The sequence below is a fragment of the Seriola dumerili genome, unplaced genomic scaffold, assembly GCF_002260705.1.
Source record: "Seriola dumerili isolate Sdu_G_001 unplaced genomic scaffold, Sdu_1.0 BDQW01000409.1, whole genome shotgun sequence".
Lineage (NCBI taxonomy): Eukaryota > Metazoa > Chordata > Actinopteri > Carangiformes > Carangidae > Seriola > Seriola dumerili.
This window is the reverse complement of record NW_019174664.1, coordinates 2,188,291-2,209,411: the sequence shown is the minus strand read 5'-3', so window position 1 is coordinate 2,209,411 and position 21,121 is coordinate 2,188,291. Positions and strand designations below refer to the sequence as shown.

The following is a 21,121-nucleotide window of genomic DNA, read 5'->3' as shown; positions in this document are numbered from 1 at the left end:
GCCAAATCTTTCACTTTCAGAAAAAAATATTGCTGTGAAATTGATTAAACACATCCCAGATAGCAAAATAAATCTGGTTCCACACTTGGCTACATGCTTGTTTTCTTCTGGTCCAGTGTATGTCTGGTTCCATGACTCAAAACTGGCCCATATACAGCATGATTGTAAGATGCTACCTCCACATCTGGACATCTAGTGCACATAAAAAATCTTCCAGCTGTCAGTCAATACCGGAGGATAATAACTGGACTCTAGCCTAGATGCGAATGTGGATAGAAGTGGAAGTATATGGGAATCAGATATATGTTGGGCCGGAAGTTTCATTTTGCTATCTGGGATCCTCAGGCTCCCCAGAGGATGGATCATTTCCATTTTAGGAACCTCTTGAGTCTTCCTCTTGTACCACCCTGTAGCCAAAATTTGAACTTGGCACACTATAAATCTCATAATCTAATGGCCAGGCCACCATGAAATTAACTGAGAAAAATTCATGCTCCAGGGAGGGTGAGTAGCCCTTTCAATTTGTTGCTGGTTTTAATCCAACATTTTCTTGGTGTAATGAACAATGCATTCTCTCGGAGCTGCCATCAGGAGTTTTGAACTTAAAAAGCAGATGCCTCTCACTTAATGGAGTGAAGATGATAACAGACCCATATTTTTTCATATGATGAAAAGTCTCAGCATATTCAAGGTGGAGTGGGAGATGGAGAACCTTTTCTGACCTACACTACTGTCACAGTGGTAGATAAATGCTTTACTCGCAAATAGGTTCCAGAGCAAAAAGACAGAGTTACGACTGAGATAACTTGTAACTGAGACAGATTATTTACTAACATTGTAGGTGGAAGAAAGTTAGCATTGATTTTCTTAGTACACGACCACTTGACAAAGGCAGGATGATATAGGAAAAACACACCAATAGTGACTCTGTGAGTTGTACTTAGGCGGAGCCCAACTTTAATTTTACCATGCTCGCCACCTTAGCGTGCTAACATTTGATTAAGAGCACTATACAAAGTACAGCTAAGGCTATGTCCCGTAATATGTTTTCATTTAAAAATGAAAAAAAAAAAGAAAATCTCTGTCCATGTGTGCGTTTTAGCTCTGTATCAGAAATAATCTTCCTCCATAACACACATGAAAACACATGTAAGATGACCATTCATGTACACTGGACATAGGTGTAACAAATCAGGGAAGGATACGCCGTGACTTCAGGGAGTGAACGTGTGTGTCTGCGTCCTCGTTTCTCGCCTGTTGAGACTAAAATGCGACTCCAGAGTTTTCAAACTAAAACAGGACCTGCAGGGTTTCCAAAAGTCTCTGTTTTAGAGGCTTCGAAAACTCCGCTGTAATGTGGATGCCAGACAGAAAAATAGCAAAAGTATTAAAGCTAAAACATATTAGTGTGCACATAGGCTGATGAGCATGTCATTAGTTTTGCATGGGTCATAATGGACAAATTGAAATTTTGACCTTATAACTTCATCACAATCCATCCAATACTTTGCAAAAAGTCTAGACTTCATAAGAGGTGATAATAACAAAATAAATTAGAAGATCATTAGTGTCAGTTGGCTTTATTCCATGAAAACCATGAATGTCAGTGCAACAGTTTCATGGCCAGTCCAATATTTGTTAAGATATTCAGTCTGGCCTGATTAGACTGTTCCAGCATGGCTAAAAACATTTGTTCCAGCACCTGTTGAAGAGTTTTTCTTAATCACCAGGAGTATCCTAAATTGTTCTTTCTATCCTGTTCTATGTTTTTATGTTAACATAACAATCACAGGGCTTACTCCCATACATACATACACCATTTTTAAAGTTATGACTAAATTTGAACTTTCTGCTTTGGTGGTTCGGTCTCAGCGCTTCCATCCATTACCCCGGTGGGATCCATGATTTCACTGGCTGGAGTCATGCGGCTTCACTCAGCCGTAGACATCAAATCCCCTCACATCAGCAGTGCCTAAGGCGAGATACAGCCAAACACAAATCGCTGATGGACACGGAATGACTAGAAAGATGGATGAGGCTTTGGGAGGGGATGGTGTGTACAAAGCAGCCGGGGTTACATCGAGCACATGGAGGCTACTGAGTGGAGGTAAAGTGTATGATTAGGTAGAAATACTAATATATTCCCCTGGACTTGAATGAAATTATTTTTTTGTGGTCATTATTACAAAATAAAACCCATGCACATCCCCCTTCCCTGTTATCTACTCCACAGAAGAGTACATTATTAATGCTATGAAAATGAGCAGATGTCTTTAAAATCCCTCACAATTATTCCAATGTGGTTTTGGATTGTAATGCATTCACAGCGGCCAATTACATGCAAAGTATAAAGGGCGAAGGCGTATGCCCCCCCCCCCCAGCTGTTAAAGGCGGCATAGTAAGCTGCAGCATTATATGGTGTGTGAGAGGATGGAGGAGTAGTAAAGAGCGCATTGGACGGTGGGGAATGGTCACATGACAGTGACAGCATGTGCGATTTAAAAGAAAGGAAAAGAGAGATTTGAGCATCAGATGCGGGTTGATACGTAGTGAGGATCTGGATCTGGACCTGGACCTGGACACCACCACCTCACCAGGCTGCTGAACCGGGACACCAGCTCAAATCCGCGTCTTTTGTTTTTTTTTTTTTCCGGTTCCACGTTTCATCAACAATAATCTCCTCCCTTCAGTTTGTGCAAAATTCACAGCACTGACCCACCTTTGTTTCGTTCATCACCATCACAGCAACGAGGAAGCGCGTCCACACAGGGCACCTCTCATCATTCTCCAAAAAGGTAAAAGAAGGTAACTTTTTTTTTAAGGAATCGTTTTTGTTAGTGTGTAATCTCGCGGTTTTCTGCGTGCTGCAAACCCAATTAACAACCGGTTTCACACAATTTTTTTTTTCCCTTGCGATATTTTAAACAAATCCCATGCATGGTGTGGCTGAGCATGTGCACCTGACAAAGAGGGAGACAGTTAGAAATGAGAAAACTGCGCCAACATAGTGCAGCACTGTAATTTGCAAGGGTTTTTTTCTTTTTTCTTTTATGACTTGAGGTTATAGGATTACTTACTCACAGTTCCTGCAGCAGCCTAATTAAACATGTGATGTGTAATTAATTCTGCCAGTAAATGCAGTCTTCAAATAACTTACTAAATAGAAGAAATACATTCAGTTGAAATGCCTTTACATGCAGAGGCAAGGACTCTTTTCTTCTTCTTCCTGTTTTAGCTCCTGTATTACTGACGTGGATTTTTTTTGTTTTTTTTATCTCAGCAGTGTGTTTGAAACTCAGAACAACTCACTGCAGAGAATGTTACCGATCTTTCTTTTGAGTTGTATTTTTCTGTATTTACCTGTAGTCACATGTAACTATATTCAGTTAACAGCAATGTGTTGGTTACAGAATTGAGCTTTTGTTTTGAAGGCATCCGACTTGAGTCCTATCTGTGGAAATGTGAATTTGACAATCTTGCCATATTGTGGTGCCTCTGAGCAAGGCACTGAACAGCTGGTGGGAGGCTGTGGAGGGTGCTTGGCAGCTGCTGTGTGAATATGTTTGGGTGAATGTGCGGGGGCTGACTGTTTTTTAATGTAGGTATTTGATGGTTCATACGTTTTGGTGAATTGTGGACAAACACAGACTGTCTCTCACAACGCTCCTCTTCATCCGTTGATCTCTGCAGCATTTGGCTCCAGCAGATATTTCAGTAGTTTTCTGGCAGCTAGTTTGTCCCATCAGAAAATGAAGGAGAGAGTTGATTCAGTATTAATGTAATCGCTTCCAAAGTCAATCTGGGGTCGGTCAATGTGACGGTCTGCATCCTAATGACGACCTGCACGGTCAGGGATGCAACCATCATCCTGGGTGTCCTGGACGCCCAGCTGGCTGCAGACGCATACCTTAACCTCGCTGCACATTGGGCAGTCCAGACCATCACCTTTACTGAATGTCAAACCTGCTCTCTTCTTCTGCCAACTTCTCCTGTACTTTTCACAGCACAATTATGAACAGGACTTAAAACTAACTTTGATCTCTGTTGCTTTTATAGGAGGTTGAAAAAAAGGATCAAACAGGAGCGTTGTTTATCTTCTGCTGACCACTTAAGTGTTTGCATTTTTTTTTTTTATATATGTTGCTAAATGGAGGTAGTATGGTGCAATCCTGTTATGTTCATGTTCAATCACCTCCTGCTGAGGATTAACTGTATGTGTCAGTCAGATAAGGAAAATGTTGAAGAATTTGCAAATGACCAAATTATTCTGGATTATAGGAATGAAGATTTGATTGTATACATCAGAGCAGTGGAGTCTTGATCATTTGTTTCCATTAGAGGAGACAGACAGTTGGTAATGAGAGCGTTTGGCTCCTATTTCTTCAACACAAAACAAAACTTTTTCAAAAACAACATTAATGCAATCATTTTACTGTAATCTCAGTGTCACAGCTCTCTAATTAAATACACATTTGACTCTGTATAAGAGTTTTCACTGTTTTATTTGCTGAAAAATGCTCCCCTTGGTCAGTGGAGACCATTTGTCAACAACAGCCATAAACTATTCCCTAATCTACCGTAGGAGTAGTTGAGAATCTTTTATCCGTGTGTGATGTGTGTTTAATAGTGGCCTGACCAAAGAAAATATTTTTTTCCTACAGCATATTAACTATATCTGTACCCAAAGAAACATATGTACGGTAGCCCTTAAGCACAAAGCACATACAAGAGAAAAAAGCACAAACATTAAAACCTTGGTGTTGTCCTTAGGGGCCACCGTAGCTATGAAGCTACCACAGTAAAATGATCTGCTTACAATGTTCCTAAATTACACATTTGAATATTGAATTACAACGTTAAACACATTACCTTACCCCCCTCCCCCCAATGGGCATGTACTGTATAAAATGATAACTTGGATATTAAACTGTGAAATCATGTATATGTGATTTGTGAATCCTCCAATGACTTTCACCCAAGCAGCTTGTTGCGTTGTGGTTCATGTGTTGAGTGTACAGTTCCTCGTGAAAGAACGCCACTTAAAGTAACATCAAAGTCAGACGTTGAAGTTACCAGCCAGTAGCACTGAGCTTGTTTACACAGGGAGCAACGCAACCAGCGCTCTACTAAAATATATGTGTATGATCTTACAACCAAAAGATTTTACAGTATAGCATTAAAAGATTTAAACGATGCAGCTCAGAAAACATCATGTCTCTCCGCAGTTGCTCTTGCGGCCTAAAAAACACATTGATGGGACTAACCACAAACTCTGCAAACTTTTTTCTTTTTCTTTGAATGAAACCTTAAATTTGTGCTGCTTTTTATAGCCTCTCTTTTGTTCTTCCTGTTAACATTGCAGCGGATATGCTGTTGCCTCTCTACTCACGTCTTTAATTTAAGGGACCCCGATAATGTGCTTCCAGTAATCCTTAAAGCTTTCAGTCTGCAGTTTCTCCTCTGTTCAGGCATTATTCCAGGTTAACATTCACCTCGTGGACTTTCCATACGCGTCTACACATCTGTCCTGTAAACAAACAGAATTTATACCTCAAGTCATGTAGTTTTACACAACAATATTCCTATGCAAATATCCTTCGAATGACCTACGGCCAGGAACTGCTCGTAAGCCTCCTTTAATGTCTGTATAAGAAATGCTACTAACCCTTAATGGCTGTAATAAAAGATGTTAAATCATAAAGGGGTATTTCGCCGTTAATATAAGCAGAGTGCAGTGTGTGTATAAGAAAATTCTGAATATTACGAAATGTTATGTAAATTGAGGGTAAAAGAAAGGTCTGTACATATTGTGAACAGTAAAAGGTGCAGAAATACTGCTGCCTTTGCTGGTCTGCAAGAGTTGGAACATTCAAGGATGTTGCTCTGTCAGAGTGAGCTGCCTTTGAAAGCAGCTGTAAAATACAGTCTCAAGCTCTGCCATATAAAAATGGTGAGGGATGCAATTAAAGTTCCTCTCCAGACATGTTCTAAACTATCTAAAAATACTCTGCTATGATTAATATTTTGTATAACATGATTTTCCCACATAAAAAGTGAAAAAAAATTTTTTAAAAATCAAAAACTGGTTCTGTAAACACGTCTATGCTTACTTCCTCATTGAGAAAGCTGGATCAGACCTTGTGTCCCGACTACCACCGCTGCTTGCGCTAGGTTGACAGGTGAAACGTCAGTGCGTATCAATATGATTAGTGGAGGAAACATCAGAGACTCAGCCACATGTTTGAGCCTCAGTCAGACCTGCACTCAGTTCAGAGTTCCTGAGCAGTTTGTTGTGCACCAAAATCGGCGACTAAAAGACGTATCAGAAAGGTAAGCGTAGTTATTTGTTTATGTTGTTTGTTGGCTTGTAACTGGCACATGTATCAGAACGGTTAGCATAGTTAGCGTCTTTTATTAGTTTACGCAGTTTGTTAGCTCACATCTGGCAGTGGCTGATACAGTGTTGGTGGCTGCGCTAATGCAAACTCTCGCTCTCTGTACTGACAAGATTTTGGATTTATTTAGCCTGCCCCTCGTCTACAGGATTGGTTCCTAGGTTATATGATGTATGAAACCCTGGCTGTCCCAATATCTTTTTAGAGACTGTCATTGCATTGCCCAGCGATGGCGTTGGCGGCTTATTTCGCTCCTGATATGTCTTGTATTATATAACAAGGTTAAAAACTTTCAGAGGGGTCTTTAACAAAGATTGTGATTGAGGTCTCTCAGAGGTCTTAACTGACACACCACTGGTCTGATTTTGATGAATCTGGGAAGACAGGTGCCTGTTGTTACCAACTGGCTGGAGGGGTTCCTCCATTATTCATGAGGGATGTCAAGTTTTTTGTTTCCTTTGTCTTTTATTTTATAGTATTTATAATGGCACAGCAAACCTAGGACTGGAAGACATGCTGTTGTGCTGAGAAAAGCACCCCTGCTGTGAAAGAACCCCCTTATGGTTTGGTTCAGGCAGGAAGAGTGATCATTGGTTAGAGTTAAAAATGCATCAAATGTATAGCATGTAATATATTGCTTTTCACCGCAGGGATGAGTATTACAGCCCAACACATGCCAGAGTCTGTCAGGGCATTACTGGAAATCATTGCACTTAACTTTAAATCCTTGATCAAACAGATTTTCTTGCTCTGCAGCAATGCACATCCAGAATCTCAGCAGGACTCACTGTGGTTCTTTGAGTAGTTGTTATTCTTTCACTTTCATTTTTCTTCAGCAACTACTTCTTTGTATGTATCAGCTTTTATCAGTGTATCTGAGAAAATGTAGGACGATCCACAGACTGTTTCAGGAACACGCTGGGTTACAGTGTTCCTGTTTGTGTGAGTGTGGAACAAAAAATTGTTTGTAAACCATGAAAACATTTACTGCCTTTTCGGTGAAAAGGTAATGACTGCCTATTCTGTGTTTTCTTGAGTACCACCTGGCATAGAGGTAGAGACACTTTCCTCCATATTATACCTTTGAAAAACGGAAAGAAAGGAGGGAAGGAAAGAAAGAAAGGCAAAAAATAAAAGAATGTCTGTATTTATTTGTTGGAATGCAGCCTGTGTTTTTTATGTATAGTAGTATGCTGCATGTATCAAGGGCATTAAACACATTATCATGCTGGACTCAGTCTGTCAGATGTTGTAAAGGTCTTTGAACATGAATCTGTTTTTGTGACCAACAAGTGACCTATCTCATGCTGCACATCCACATGCCCCACACACACACACACACACACACACACACACACACACACACAAACACACACAAACACACATACACTCTCTCATGTGCCTTCCTGCACATACACAAGCATAATTTTTGATTTTCAAGTTGACTCATGCTATAGTACATTGAATCAAACAAATCTCGTAGTTTGCCTCATTCTGTCGGCTGACATTGATTTTCACAAAGGGTGAAAAGATGAAAGAGTGGTTTAGTTAAGCCCGTTAGCCTTAGATGAGAGAAAAGTGAAAGGGAGATAAAAGAATGTACAGCTGCCACTGTAGACATACTGTAAATATAAAGGGTATATGTTGGTTTTCATGTCATGTTTCTATGTTTGCATGTTTGTGCCCACCACCCCATGTTGTGACTATGAACTTGTGTTTTTCCTTTGTCTCTTCCTAAATTTGGCCATCTAAAGCCATTACCTCCATGTTCACTTTTCCTGGAGATAAAACAGTGCACAATAACAAGACAAATCACTGTTTGCCTTACAGTAATGATTAATGAGTTCCCCCACTGATTCCCCTGAAGGAACCTCCCGCTGCTATACTGAAGCAGGATCGATGCCCCTGTTGTACAACGAAAATCCATTACTTCACAGGACTCTACTACAACAAAAAATGTGAAGAGGCCAATTCATAGTGGTCCTGCCCAACGTATGTTGTAAGGTACAGCGAAATGGCCTGCAAGCTTCAGAAAAAGCCGTCTCGCCCCTGTGCAAGAACAGAAGCTACTGACGCAGACTGTAACAGATGTGCTCAAATGTCTGTTTATTGTTTTGAACAATAAACATCCAGCAATTTTCTCACACACATTTAAAAAAGCACTATTTTGTTATTTCGAAGATGATGAATGTTTTACACCGACATCTCCAATAAATAGATAACTGACATCTCAATCCAAGTGGGATAATTTAAAGTTGCCTGAAGTGTAGGGTAACTTTTTTTTTTCAAAATACAGATATAAGCCTGATTTAATCACAATTGAGATATATGTCTATATACCTCTGTGCTTATACGGCCAGAAATGTACAACAGGCTAATAGTCTGCTGTCCCGTTAACCAATATGTTGAACCACTCATTAATTCACCACTCCCTACTCACTATGTATGGACTATATAATGAGCTCAGCAGTAAAATGAAAAACACAAGTTGTGTCTCACTATATCTCACGAAGCGTTATTTTCACAGAGATATACATATGTTGTTCAGTAATCACAGCAGAAGCTATGGGCTCAATTTAACAATAACACAAACCTAGTTTAAGTATAGTGTCATAATAAAGTGTCATTGTGTAAATATAAAACATATTTTGCTTGCGTTTATGTTCTGTTAGAGACACATTTGAATAATTTCCACTGACATGGTTTTAAAGCTGTTATTTTTGGGAAGCATGCCCTCGACCCCTCCTAGCAAGCTCAGTTGGTGAACCTCTGTGGTTGTAAAAGCCTGTGTACAGCCATGATTGTGTTATGGTGTATGTGGTGAGTGTGTCAATCTACACTCAAAACACATAATGACAAAGTGAAAACATGATTTTATAATTTTCTCCTTTAACTAACTAACTAACTTTACATTTATTCAACTAAATTAGTTAAGATACATGTTGTTTGTGTTTGACTCTTTTACTTCATTGAGGAAGGTTTCCAGTTTTTCACTGGTGCCTTTTTAAATTAGTTTTTTTCCTAACATAAATGCAGGTGAGTGAATGTTACAATATTAGAAAGTGTACTCGGTGGGAGCAGCATTTGAAGTTGTGTGTCTAAAGACTGTTCTCGACTCGTCTCCACAATTACAGACACCTATGTAATTGACCGTAATAAGGTGTCTGAGTGTGACTCCATTATATTAGCTACCTGTGCAGCTCTGTCTGTCTCCTGAAGATGCAGGTTCAGTGCCGTCACAAATCCCTAGTTCTAACCTTGCAATTGTTAGACCACAGACAATGGCTCCTCTGAAGCTAATAAGCCTCATTTGTTCCCTTTTGGACATAAATGTCTCTCTTATGTTATTTAGGATCTTAGTTCATTTACTTTCACCTTGGAAATGCAATATTTGGATAAAAGATTGGTTCTGCCTTTGCTCATGTGTTTTTTTTCTCCGTATTCTTTCTCCTTATTTTTGCAGTTTTGCGTTGTCACTGTTTTTATATTTGCATGTCTGTGCTTTAGAAATAATGTTATAATGATACACAGTGCAGATGAATCAACAGATGGGATAAGAAAGAAAACAAGCACTAGAAATCGAATAATTTAATAACAGAATAATGCAACAATTCCTCCAACCTGAACAACCATATGTTGTTTTTTTTAATACTTTTATATTACCCATTGAAGGGTAACGCCCCTACAGCGGCAGGCATGTCAGACCTTGGTTGTCATGGTTGCAGTAATGAATACATGGACTGTACTGAGAGCGGCACACCTACCTTCATCGCCATGGTTACTATAATAATGGTCATGGCTTGGTTAGGTTTAGGCACAAAAACTACTTTGTGATTTGGGTTCAAATAACATTAGATGATCTTTGTTGTCATAGTTAAAATAAGTACAACGTGGTTAACTTCATCAAACAGTTATTGATAATAGAAACAACATAAACTGCTGTCGAACACCGCTCTCCTGTGTTATGTTGACTCATCCATCCACCCCAACCTCCTCCTGACATGGACTTTGTCTCTCTTAATATTACATCACTTCACTTTTCCCTTCGCTCCTGTCATAATTACTACAGCTGCTAGATGTTGCCTAACAACAAAGTGTAACTAAGGGTCATAATAACCTGCTGCACAGACGACCTATGGGTTCATTTTTTTTTTTACAGGAGGACAGGATCAATAATGCTGTAGTGCAATAACCGTCAGAATAGTTAGTTTGACAGTTTTGTACATTTTAATAAGAATCACCAAAATACATAATTCTTAAGAAAATCTCTCTAAAAGACAAATATGTAAAAACCACTGACATAAACAAAATATTTGTCACAGAGTTGATTTCCTTCTCGCTGTTGAGCTGCTGCTTTTTCAGTGACGCACTGTAATGCAGCTCCTTGCAGTCTCATGTTGTTATAAATGTGAGAAATCGAGACAGTCTCAGCTATTATAAATGGGAAACATGTTTGGTATTCTGTGGTGCTACCACAGATCCCATTTCATGTAACAGCTTTATTGCCAGAGAGAAGGACTCGACTAGTCCAATAATTCCCCCTTCTAATAAAAAGCTATTTGTGTGTATATGTAATGAATGCCTACCACCCAACTTTGTACTTTCCCAAAGACAGGTCTGAGATCAGTGTCTTTGGAAGGACGTTATTTGTTTTTTCTGGTGCCACTGATTTGTTCTTTGATTGCTTTTGCCGCTGTTGTTCATGGCAACATGGAATCCATTATCCTTCAGGTATCAGCACCGTGGCAGAGACAGAGCACGTTATCAAGAATTCCTCCGCTTTCATTACGTTCCTGTTTGCCAGGACAGCCCATTATACAGTGCATTACCACACTTTCACATTTTTCTATGACTTCAACAAATCCCTCCGTTGTCACATTCTCAGCTGGAAAAATGACTGGATATGAGTTCCTGATGCTCGAAGAGGAATTTCGATTTATGAGAGACATTTGGTGGAGAGGTTTTAAAGAGCAGTATTGGGCATCTGTGAAACATGAGCAGCAGCAATCCATCATTTTAATAGTTAAGACCCGGAACCATGAGTGGGGATGATGACCTGAAGAAAGTGATTGTGCAAAAGGTTCAGTCTGAGCCACTGACCCCCGTGAAACATATTGCTTTCTCTCTCTCTCTCTCTGCATAATACAGTTTCTTGTTTCTTCATCATTCATTTTAAATTTGAATTAAAAAAAAGACTTAAATGAAAACCTTCCTGTTCACAGTTCAGCTGTGGTGCAGTACTAAATATGCAGATTATTTTTACTTGGGCTGAACAATTTGTGGAAAACATCCAATTCCCATTTGTTTGTGCAATAATGCAAACAGATTTTAAATTGCAATTATTTTTCAACTAGAGGCCTGTGTTTTTGGTGTACATAGTATTAAACAAGAGGATATGATTGTGCCAAGCATGAGGGGCGAGACCCGGGGCGAGTGGTAGAACAGGTTGCCTATCGATCCCTAGGTTGACGGTTTAAACTCTGGCTCGCTCAAACCCCACAAACTTCACAGACTGACATCACGAGCTGCTTCACTGCTCTGAATCCTGGAGGGTCTTGATTCAGCGTTTTTATTGTGATCGGCCTAAAACGTTGATATGGTGTGCTTACAAAGTTTCACTGGGAGATTCCAACGGCTATGTTCAACAGCTAACAACTATTATAACTATAATAGTATAACTATTATAGTTAGTAGCAAGTTGATATGAGGTGACCTTGTTGATGTTCAAATAGTTGACACTCTGCCAGTCTGAGTGAAGAGTGAAAAAAAGTCCAAATTTTTAGTCAAAGATCAAAAATGACAGAGTGGTGAGAGCATATCAACCAGACAACAGCCTAAAGTTTCTTGTTTCACCTCATAGAATTACAATCATTTAACTAAAGCTGAGTAATTTTTTTCAGTGGCAAATTATAGCTGGTGAAATTAAAAGCCTTGGCTTAAGCTTTCACTTGCTACAGTTTGTTAAGACATCATTGATCATGTAAGTTGTAATTAAAATCGTTGCACTTAATATTTAAAATTTGCAATCTTTCAAATCACAATTTCAATTTAAAAACAGGCAGGTAGGACATTGTGATGCGATACGATGCGATTGCAATTCTGCAATTTGTTTTTGTAAAAAACGGGTCCGGAGATCTGACAGTGAACTCAACAAACGTGTCGCAGTGTCCCGCCCACAACACCGTCTGATTGGTTAGACATCACGAGTAATAGCCTATCAACGCTGAAGGCTGCTGTGCACACAGACTGGCTCAGAGCAGCTCCGGTTAACGAGGGAAGGTGACATAAAGGTAAAATAAACAAATAAATAAATAAATAAAAATAAATAACGAGCGGAGTGTGTGTGCGTCGAAGGTAAGACAGGCAGACATCACTGAAGTTGTAAGCATCACAATCCTCTACTTTCAAGTTGCAACAACAACAACAACAACAACAACAACACACTGATGATTAAATTCACCTGTTGATCCAAAACACACCGAGCAAGAGAGAGGGAGAGAAGCCGACGCTAACTGCTAAGCTAAAGTAACTAGCACATCTGAATAGCATGTAAACAACTGCGGAATTGGTGAAAGTTGCTAAAGCACCTGGAGCAGACCAAGCGTAAGTTTAAATGTACAGCAGGTATTTAGTCACTGTGATGAAGAAAGCAACAACGTTAACCGTGTTCAGACAGAGCAGCAATTAACTCTACCAGTAACAGAAACTCCAGCACCTGGAGATGAGACACTACACTGCAGTGACACTAGACTGCAGCACGTGAATGGTCACTTAACTACTTTTTTGACTACTGATTTATATATATTTTATTATACCACAGTAGAAGTAAAATCACTGTGTGAAAATGTTCTCTGATAAAAGTATAAAGTAAGTCAGCAAACCCTAAAATGAAGTAGACTACACCACTGCTTGTGAGTAACTTTTGGATTCTGTGCTGTGTGTGTTGGCTCTTTTGTCACAGTTGGCATTGTAATTACGTGGTCAACTTCCCTCACTCCTTGCAACCCACAAGTTCCTATCCTCAGTTTGCCTCTGCTTTCTATCGTCTATTTGTCTTGAATGATATGTTTATACAGTTAGTCTTGTTTTTTACTGTATGTCAGCCCCTGCCTGATGATTTTCCATCCACCTTTAGATGGTGCCTTTCTTGTGCGGCATTATTTCCCTCACTGTTTTGCCAGGTTTTTTGAGGTACACCTACTGTAGTTACTCTGTGCAGTAATGCCTCAGTAAATCCAACCTTTATGAAGCTTGTCATATTTTCGTTTTATGCTTGTCAGTTTTTATTGAGATTATGAGAGGCGTTCATCCGTTATGGTGAAATCTATGGTAATTTTGCGGACTGTAGGTTTGTTGTGTTGTTGAAATGTGTAGGATTAAATTGGAGGCAGTTTTTTTTAATGCAACAACGATTCCAGGGCGGCTACAACCTACACTCTTGAATATACAGTATGAAGATGTCTCTCTGTCTTGCAGCTTTTCACCATGAACAGATTCTTTTCTGAATTGTGTTCACTGAATCACAAATGAATTTTCTGAGAGGATAGGACTCGGTGAGGTGCAGAATTTCACAGCACAAAAGATTTGTGAGCTTCAAGAAAGAGTAGCCTTGATTTGAACTCCAGGGTGTTATTACATGAAAAACAGCCTAAATCAATGTGTTCTTCAGGAACACTGGAGTACTAGAGAATGGAAAATGACAAATGTGTTTGAAATTATGATAATGACTCCTCATTTAGCTCTCATGCATTTCTCTGAGTAATCATGTTTATCACAATTTAAAATGTGCATAATGATTAGCAAATCTGAATTGGTTATGAAACATAGGGTCACAGTGGGAGCCTTTAAATAAGACAAACATTAGCAGCCCGGATGTCTGTGCTGGGGCGGAGGATGACACATTCCTTATGGTCTATATTTTTAAAATCATCAAATCCACACGCATGGTGTACCGAGGCAGTCCACATTAGACCATTGGATTACAGGGTTGACTGGTGTTGTTTCAGTAATAAGCATTTTTTTGTGAGATGTAATACGTGGCCTTCAATTTGCAGCTTGAGAAACACCCCTAATCACAGTAAAATATTCACTTCAGTGTGTCCAGGGTTGTTATTATCAGTACATGTTGGATTAAATCATTGAGACATTGCATGAGATTTTTCGCTAAATGATTAAGCATGTTTACCATTCTACCTTAAAATGAGCAGTCAAGTTCATGAGTGTAGAGGGACAGTTATGAGGTGTTCAGTAGGTTCTGTAAATCTTCTTGTCAAGTAGTTGTAGTAGTAAAGTAGTTTTACACAGCAACATTAGCATTTTTTTGGAGCCATGTTTTTCATCCATTGCTGAAGTCCACTCTCCTTGTAGCTCTGTTGTTGGTCTCCATCAACTCCCAAGAGAAATGTCTGGCTCCTTAGCTGCTAAATATTAGCGTTCCCCAGTTTGTCACTAACTTTGTGTGTATGCTGTTTGGTGCTGGCGAGGAGAGAGATGAGGAGAGTGATGAGACTGAACCAGAATGGTAAAATTAAAAGCTGTAAAATCAAAACGATTAGCTGCAAGGTGCTGAAACACTTTGTGGAGCTTTAGAAGCAGAGTATCTCTGGCACAACGTCACCTACTTCCAAGGTGCATGAAGAAAAGATCAAGTCTGGAGATGTAAAAAAGCCTCCTGCAACACTTGTATTAAAGCACAACTTTATAGTCAGAGCTGACAATAAAGTTTAAAGTTGTATAAAGAATAGCTTTATTTTCCTGACAGCGTTGTTGTTTTTTATGCTCAAGTGTTGCTGGAGTTTTTTTTTTTTTTTTTACCTCTTCACACTTTGTAGAGCTGACAGAAGTGCAGAGTGTGATTATCGTTTTCTGTGGGGTTTTCACTATGTGCTCTTTATATTTTGACTAATCTTTACACCAGTGTGTCTCTTGTTCAAATCAATACAAGGCTACAGGACATCAAGATTGATCCACTCCTTCTTGCTGAGAGCTGCACAGTATGAAAAGATCTTTTAAGTGAAATCATTTACATCTTCTCCGGACTTTACCTGTTATGCAAACAAAAAATTGTCTCTTGTGCTGTGTTTCTGGGGAAGTGGGGAAAAGGAAACAGACAACCCTGGAACTGTCGAAAGGTCAGGAGGCAGGAATGAGTTTACTGATAAGAGTCATCGTGCGCTCTGGGGCTGATGGGCAATGTTGGCTGCACAATCCCTTCCATTACTCATGCAGCGTGAGGACCTTGGTTCTGTCACCTCTGTAATTAAGTAGTGTAATGACAGCCACCTCCGACTCAACACACACACACACATACACACACACATACATACATACAGAAAAGAAAGACGAGAAAGCTGGGGCGCCTAATCTTACCTGCTAGCCACCAATGCCACTATTATTCATTTAATAATTATTAATTTACAAGTTAAGTGCATGTTGCTGCCTGGATTTATGGTGGGGTAACAAAAATAAAATGCACACAGTGGCGGTATGACCGGCTGAAATTGCGTTCATGCTGCCGTCATGAATTGAACTTTCTCAACATGAGTCATGATTTTGCTGCTTTGGTAACCAGCATATTGTTAAATCTCTTTTCCATAAGAAAGTACAAAGCAAAAAGCACAGCAGTAAATAAAGATCAAAAGAAAAAGCACCCAGTAAGCTTATGTCAAAGCTTACAATCAATTAGTCATTTCCCAGGCAACGTTTTTGAAATTTCTTTTGCTGTCATTTCTCAAATAAAGGCTGTTGAGAAATGGGACAAGTTAAAAGGATGCAATCAACAGCTCATATATCTTACATGTGCCAGGGGACCTGTTTGAAACAAAATTGCATCAACAGGGAAACAAGACATCACTATTTTCTGACAGTATTTTCCAATACATATATATTATACATAGGGTATAAATAGGGTTTCTAGCAGTATTTCATTGTGGCAACATCCTGGCTCATGTTAAATAAAGTGCCAATATCAGAAGAAATGATAAGCTTTTAATGAGATATAATATTAGGTGTATTAAGCTTCGGGGAAACTGAGCATACCTTACTAAGCAAAAGCTATGTATGGGAGTGAGCATTAATACATTCGCACATATATCCTCTTCTTGTGAGAGGTCCTGTTCGTACTTACTGAGAAACTTCATGGAAATGAGCCATCTTTAATGTTATTAATTCCCACTGTGCTGTCTACAATGTCTGCATCGAGTATATCCAACTATATTTTCCAGGTGTAATCCTGTGTGTTTCCTCTAGAAGTATTGTTTTCTAAGGTTTCAAGACACTAATTGCCTTGTATGCCTTAAAGAAAGGCAAAAGCAAGGGAATACTACACTTTGAACAAGTGAAATGAAATGTTCCCTCACTAGACTTTTTCCTCCTGTTGTGAGAAAAGATTTCAAGATTTGAGAGAAAATAACTAGAGACAGATATTTTATGCAGGTTGCATCTGCTGGTCGAAGCTCTGCCAAAGCCTCCGTAGTGCAGTGATTAATGGGCAGTACAGAAAGGAAGCCAGTGGTGTAAATCTAAGCCCTCTTTTTATGTAAACCTCAGCCTGTCAGATGTAATAAAATGACAGAATGGGTGCTACATCCAGGCCAGGGCCAGGCTAGACTAGTGATGCAGTGTGGTGATGACGTAATGAGACACAGAAATTTGAAGTTGGGAGAGCCTGAACCTCAATGCATCGCTTACAAGCCTGCAGGAGACATGAGTCAGAGCTCATGACGATGATGACCTGTTTGCCCTCATGCCGCTGCATCCCCACAAACATCTTTAAATTTTCAGTTTCTCTCCCATTACTAAGCCTCTGCCACAGAAATACAGTGAAGATTTTCAAGTAACACAAACACAAAAAAAATGAAATGTATAATGTTGCTTACTCAGTGGGAGGGTTGAGCTTGCATGTAGGTGGTGAGGTGTTCCAGTCACAGCTGTGGAAGAGGTGCAAACTATCTTTAACCCCAAAATGGGCTCTCTGCTTGTTTTTCAGGAGCGCCAGTGCTGCAAAGCCGACCTCACAGAAATAATAGTATTTACCTTGGACTGATATGACCAATATTCAGCTAGTGGCTTCTCCACAATTCTCTGCTTCAGATCTATATCAGTTGCTACATTAATCAATGATCCGTGAATTTTTACACTAGATTTTATTTTCGTGACAATCTCTTAGCCACAGCATCATTTGATACTGGTATCAGTGCTAATTGATTTGCTGCTCTGTTCCCACTCATAACTGAAACCATCTCTTTAGTTGCATGACGGTGAAATAAAGTGTCAAGTCGTGCGGCTTCCCACTTTTAGCAGTCCAATGAGACATTCTGCAAGACTGATTTTTGACCAAGTTGCTACTGTTGTAAGACTCAAGCTTCTTTGTGTGCAGAAATTCATGTTGAGTCTGCAAGTCCCTGAGCATCTTGGAAGGTTTAAGGCTCTCCTTCGCCAACACACCGCAACAAATCACACACTGTGGGTTGTGGATCCCCGCCACCTGAGGTCTGAGTGAAGCCATTCTCCAGGTACTTTTTTCACCGTATTTCCTGCTTTCGGCTTTCTTAGCAGGGCCAGTCCTACAATCATGAATGTCCGTGACTGACTGACTGATTGAGTGAGAGAGTTGAATGATCTAAGGTCCATAGTTTTCTTAGACGTCAGAGAACAGCTTTCTGCTATATTAAAATGAATGGCCTGCCAACAGTTTTTGTGTTGGGGGGGGGGGGGGGGTGTTTACAGCCTGCAGTGTTGCTGACTTAGCACATTTGTCTCTAGATTTAGAGACATTCTTTTAAAAAAAAGCACCAAGCGACATATCTAGAAACTTTTTGGACAAACCCTTGTTACTTAGAAGAGAGTCGCCAGCCCTGCCCCGTCTGTGTTCAGTGAGTGGCAGCAGCAGTTGGTTACCCAAACGGAGGCTGTGCGCTGTGTGAGAGACAAGATCAATTCTAACTTTCTCACTGAGTGATCATTTTATAAATAAGTATAGCTGAGATCACAGCGCAGTCCTTATTTTTAATTTACGTATTTGGTGATTTTGTCAGACGATATCGTGGTTATAAAATCAGGAATATAGCAGCAGAGCAGCAGCTTGGAAATGGCTTGGAAGTTAACATAGTTTTAATGCGCTGTGTTTCAGTTTCAGTCACTATTTTAAACTTGTTCCGTTGTCTGGCAACAGAAACAGAAAAACATGTCAGAGAACAGCTTTCTGCTATATTAAAATACTGTATATGTTAGCACAGAGAGTAGGAGAGAAGCAAACAGATAAAGGGTTGAAATTGGCTGACAGTAGGCAGAATGCTAGCATGAAATTATGATGACCCATGTCCTAAATTTCACACATTGACCATATGCAGTCCAGCCATATACTAGGTTTTGTCCTGGTCTTGTTTCCTTTAGATTCTTTCTCTGCTGGACATCTCCTAGCTTTAGCATTAGGGGATTTTGTGCTCCCTCCTATTAGCAATTGCTACATGTCTCTGTAGACCAACTACACTGGCGAAGTCACGAGTTAATCTTAGGTGTCAATGTGTTTCTATGGCCTATAGGTGGTGCAATTATGGCTGTATTTCATGCACTCATTCACAGAACACAAAACACAATATTTTATGTGCTTTTATTTTTATATTAACTCATTAGAACCATTATCACAACCCTCCTGCTACCTCCGACCCCCAGGTTAAGAACCACAGCACTCAGGTGGTATAAAGATTTTAGGCTTGTTAGTTTTATCAAATAATGCATTTAGTGATAATCAAAACAGTGAGAGGGACACGGGCTCTGCCATTTTGTACATAATGCAGTTATGCTGTGTCACAGGCATCTCTGCAGGATCCAAAAGTTAAACAGCCAAGGTGGAAAATCTGGTTTAAGAAGACAAGCAGCAAGTTTGCAATTCCAACTAGCAGGAATAGCAGGAAACGTTATTAACATTCAGTATACACAAGCCAACAGGGATGTTTAACTTGTGATTTGTATGTCAATGCATTGGTTGCTCACAACGGGATTATTTGCATATATTTCTGGTGTGGAGTACACAGAAACCACAAGGTGCAAAAAGTATCAGAGTTAATTCATAAGAGGAAACAAGTGTTATTTGTTTGTTTTGTACCACTGTAAAAAAAACAAAAACAGTGTCTGCATTCTCCAGAACCAAGTCAGTTGTAAAAAATAGCAATAAAATAAATCATCTTATTATGATCTTTGAGGTTGTTTTTTTTTTTTTTCTTCTTTTAAATCAATAGGCTGACAAGTGTACTGATGACATCAGTTAGCTGTTTCTTTATAAAGAGCACGTCATGTATATAGATATTATTATATACCACCAGATATATTAGGTGAATGTTATGCATGCCGGTAGTGTGTGAGGAGGGGACCAGAGGATGGAGTTCAGAGTCTTGATGGGGAAAAAGCAGTGTTAGGGGTCGCAGATGATCTTCTTTGCTCGCTTTACAGTCCACTGTAGTGTGTTTTCTGTGTTTGACTGTCCGTGCAGCTGAACCATACTGTGCTACTACTACTGTAATAGAAGATGTGATGATTTCCGCGATGATGGCTGAGTAGAACAGCCAACAATCAATAAAAATTGAACATTATAACCTTCATGAAGGTAGGGTTTATTGTTTGACTAGACTGCATTAGTTTTAGCTAGGTGTACCTAATAAACTGCCGAATGAATGTATGTGATATTATTCAATTTACCTTTCTCAAACTCACCTTTTAAAGTAAAACTTTCATAGTTTGGATCAATATTCTCAATAAGTCCTTTGTCCTCTAGATCTGACACCTTATCAGCAGGACCATATCATTTACCTGGCCTTCTGAAACTGTCTTGCTGAATAATGAGTCAGTTTAATGATGGGAAAATGCTATAGTTAAGGTTAGGTTAGGCTTAGGGAGAACGTTAACACGGTTAGGTTCAGGGGGAGGTTCTGGTTTGGGTTAAAATTACTACCTTGTATAGGTTAGGGGATCTTTGTAGTCATGGTGGCAATAATTAACAACAATAAGCACTTGGCATGGAATGACCATGGTCATGGTTCAAGAAAACAACATTGATTATCAGTTTGTAGTCATTTTTGGGGCTTGTGCTGGAACAACTGATGTGGTTGTTCTTCTTGAAAACTCAGTCTCAGTATTCTTTTATTCTTTTAGTTTTGTGAGAAGCTTTTACTCTCAAATCTAACTGCTAAACAGCAGTTTAATCACCTGACTGCTCGTGCTACTTGCACCTCTGAACTCAGATTTTGTTATTTTGGTTAAGTTAATTTGGTGATTAAAATGATGCCGTAACCAGAAAACTCAAACTTAATGAAAAAAGAAAACAAAAATACAAACTAATATAACCCTTCTCCCTCAATACCTAAACAGAGCAGCAGTATCAGATCTCCATAAAATGTCCTACAGTCACTTTCTTTGAATCATTGCTCCACAAAGCATATCCCTCAGGTTCTGTATTCAGCGAATACGAACACTTGATTGTGAAGGCTTTGTTTACTTCACCATGTTCCATGTTTTCATTTTCTACCTCCTGGCTACTCATTGTTTCTCCCTCTCATCCTCCAAATGTTTTCCATGCCTGCGGCCCTCAGGGACATCTGCCCTTGCCAGCCACCACTTCAACATGTTTTTATTTCCCTTATTGTTACATTTTGTCAATCCTCAGGGGACGTTAGACAAGGTATAGCATCAAAAATGAATTAAATACATTATTTAATGGTCTTTTTTTAAAT

General features: G+C 39.4%; 1 protein-coding gene across 1 annotated transcript in view; it reads left to right on the top strand.

Annotated features, from left to right (window-relative positions):
* Positions 1-2,520: 2,520 nt before the first annotated feature.
* LOC111233530 (rap1 GTPase-activating protein 1-like) overlaps positions 2,521-21,121 on the top strand; it is a 97,432-nt gene continuing 78,831 nt past the window's right edge. Inside the window, exon 1 of the mRNA XM_022761364.1 lies at positions 2,521-2,795. The gene's annotated coding sequence lies outside the window, so the exon portion shown is untranslated. The remainder of the gene's footprint in view (positions 2,796-21,121) is intronic.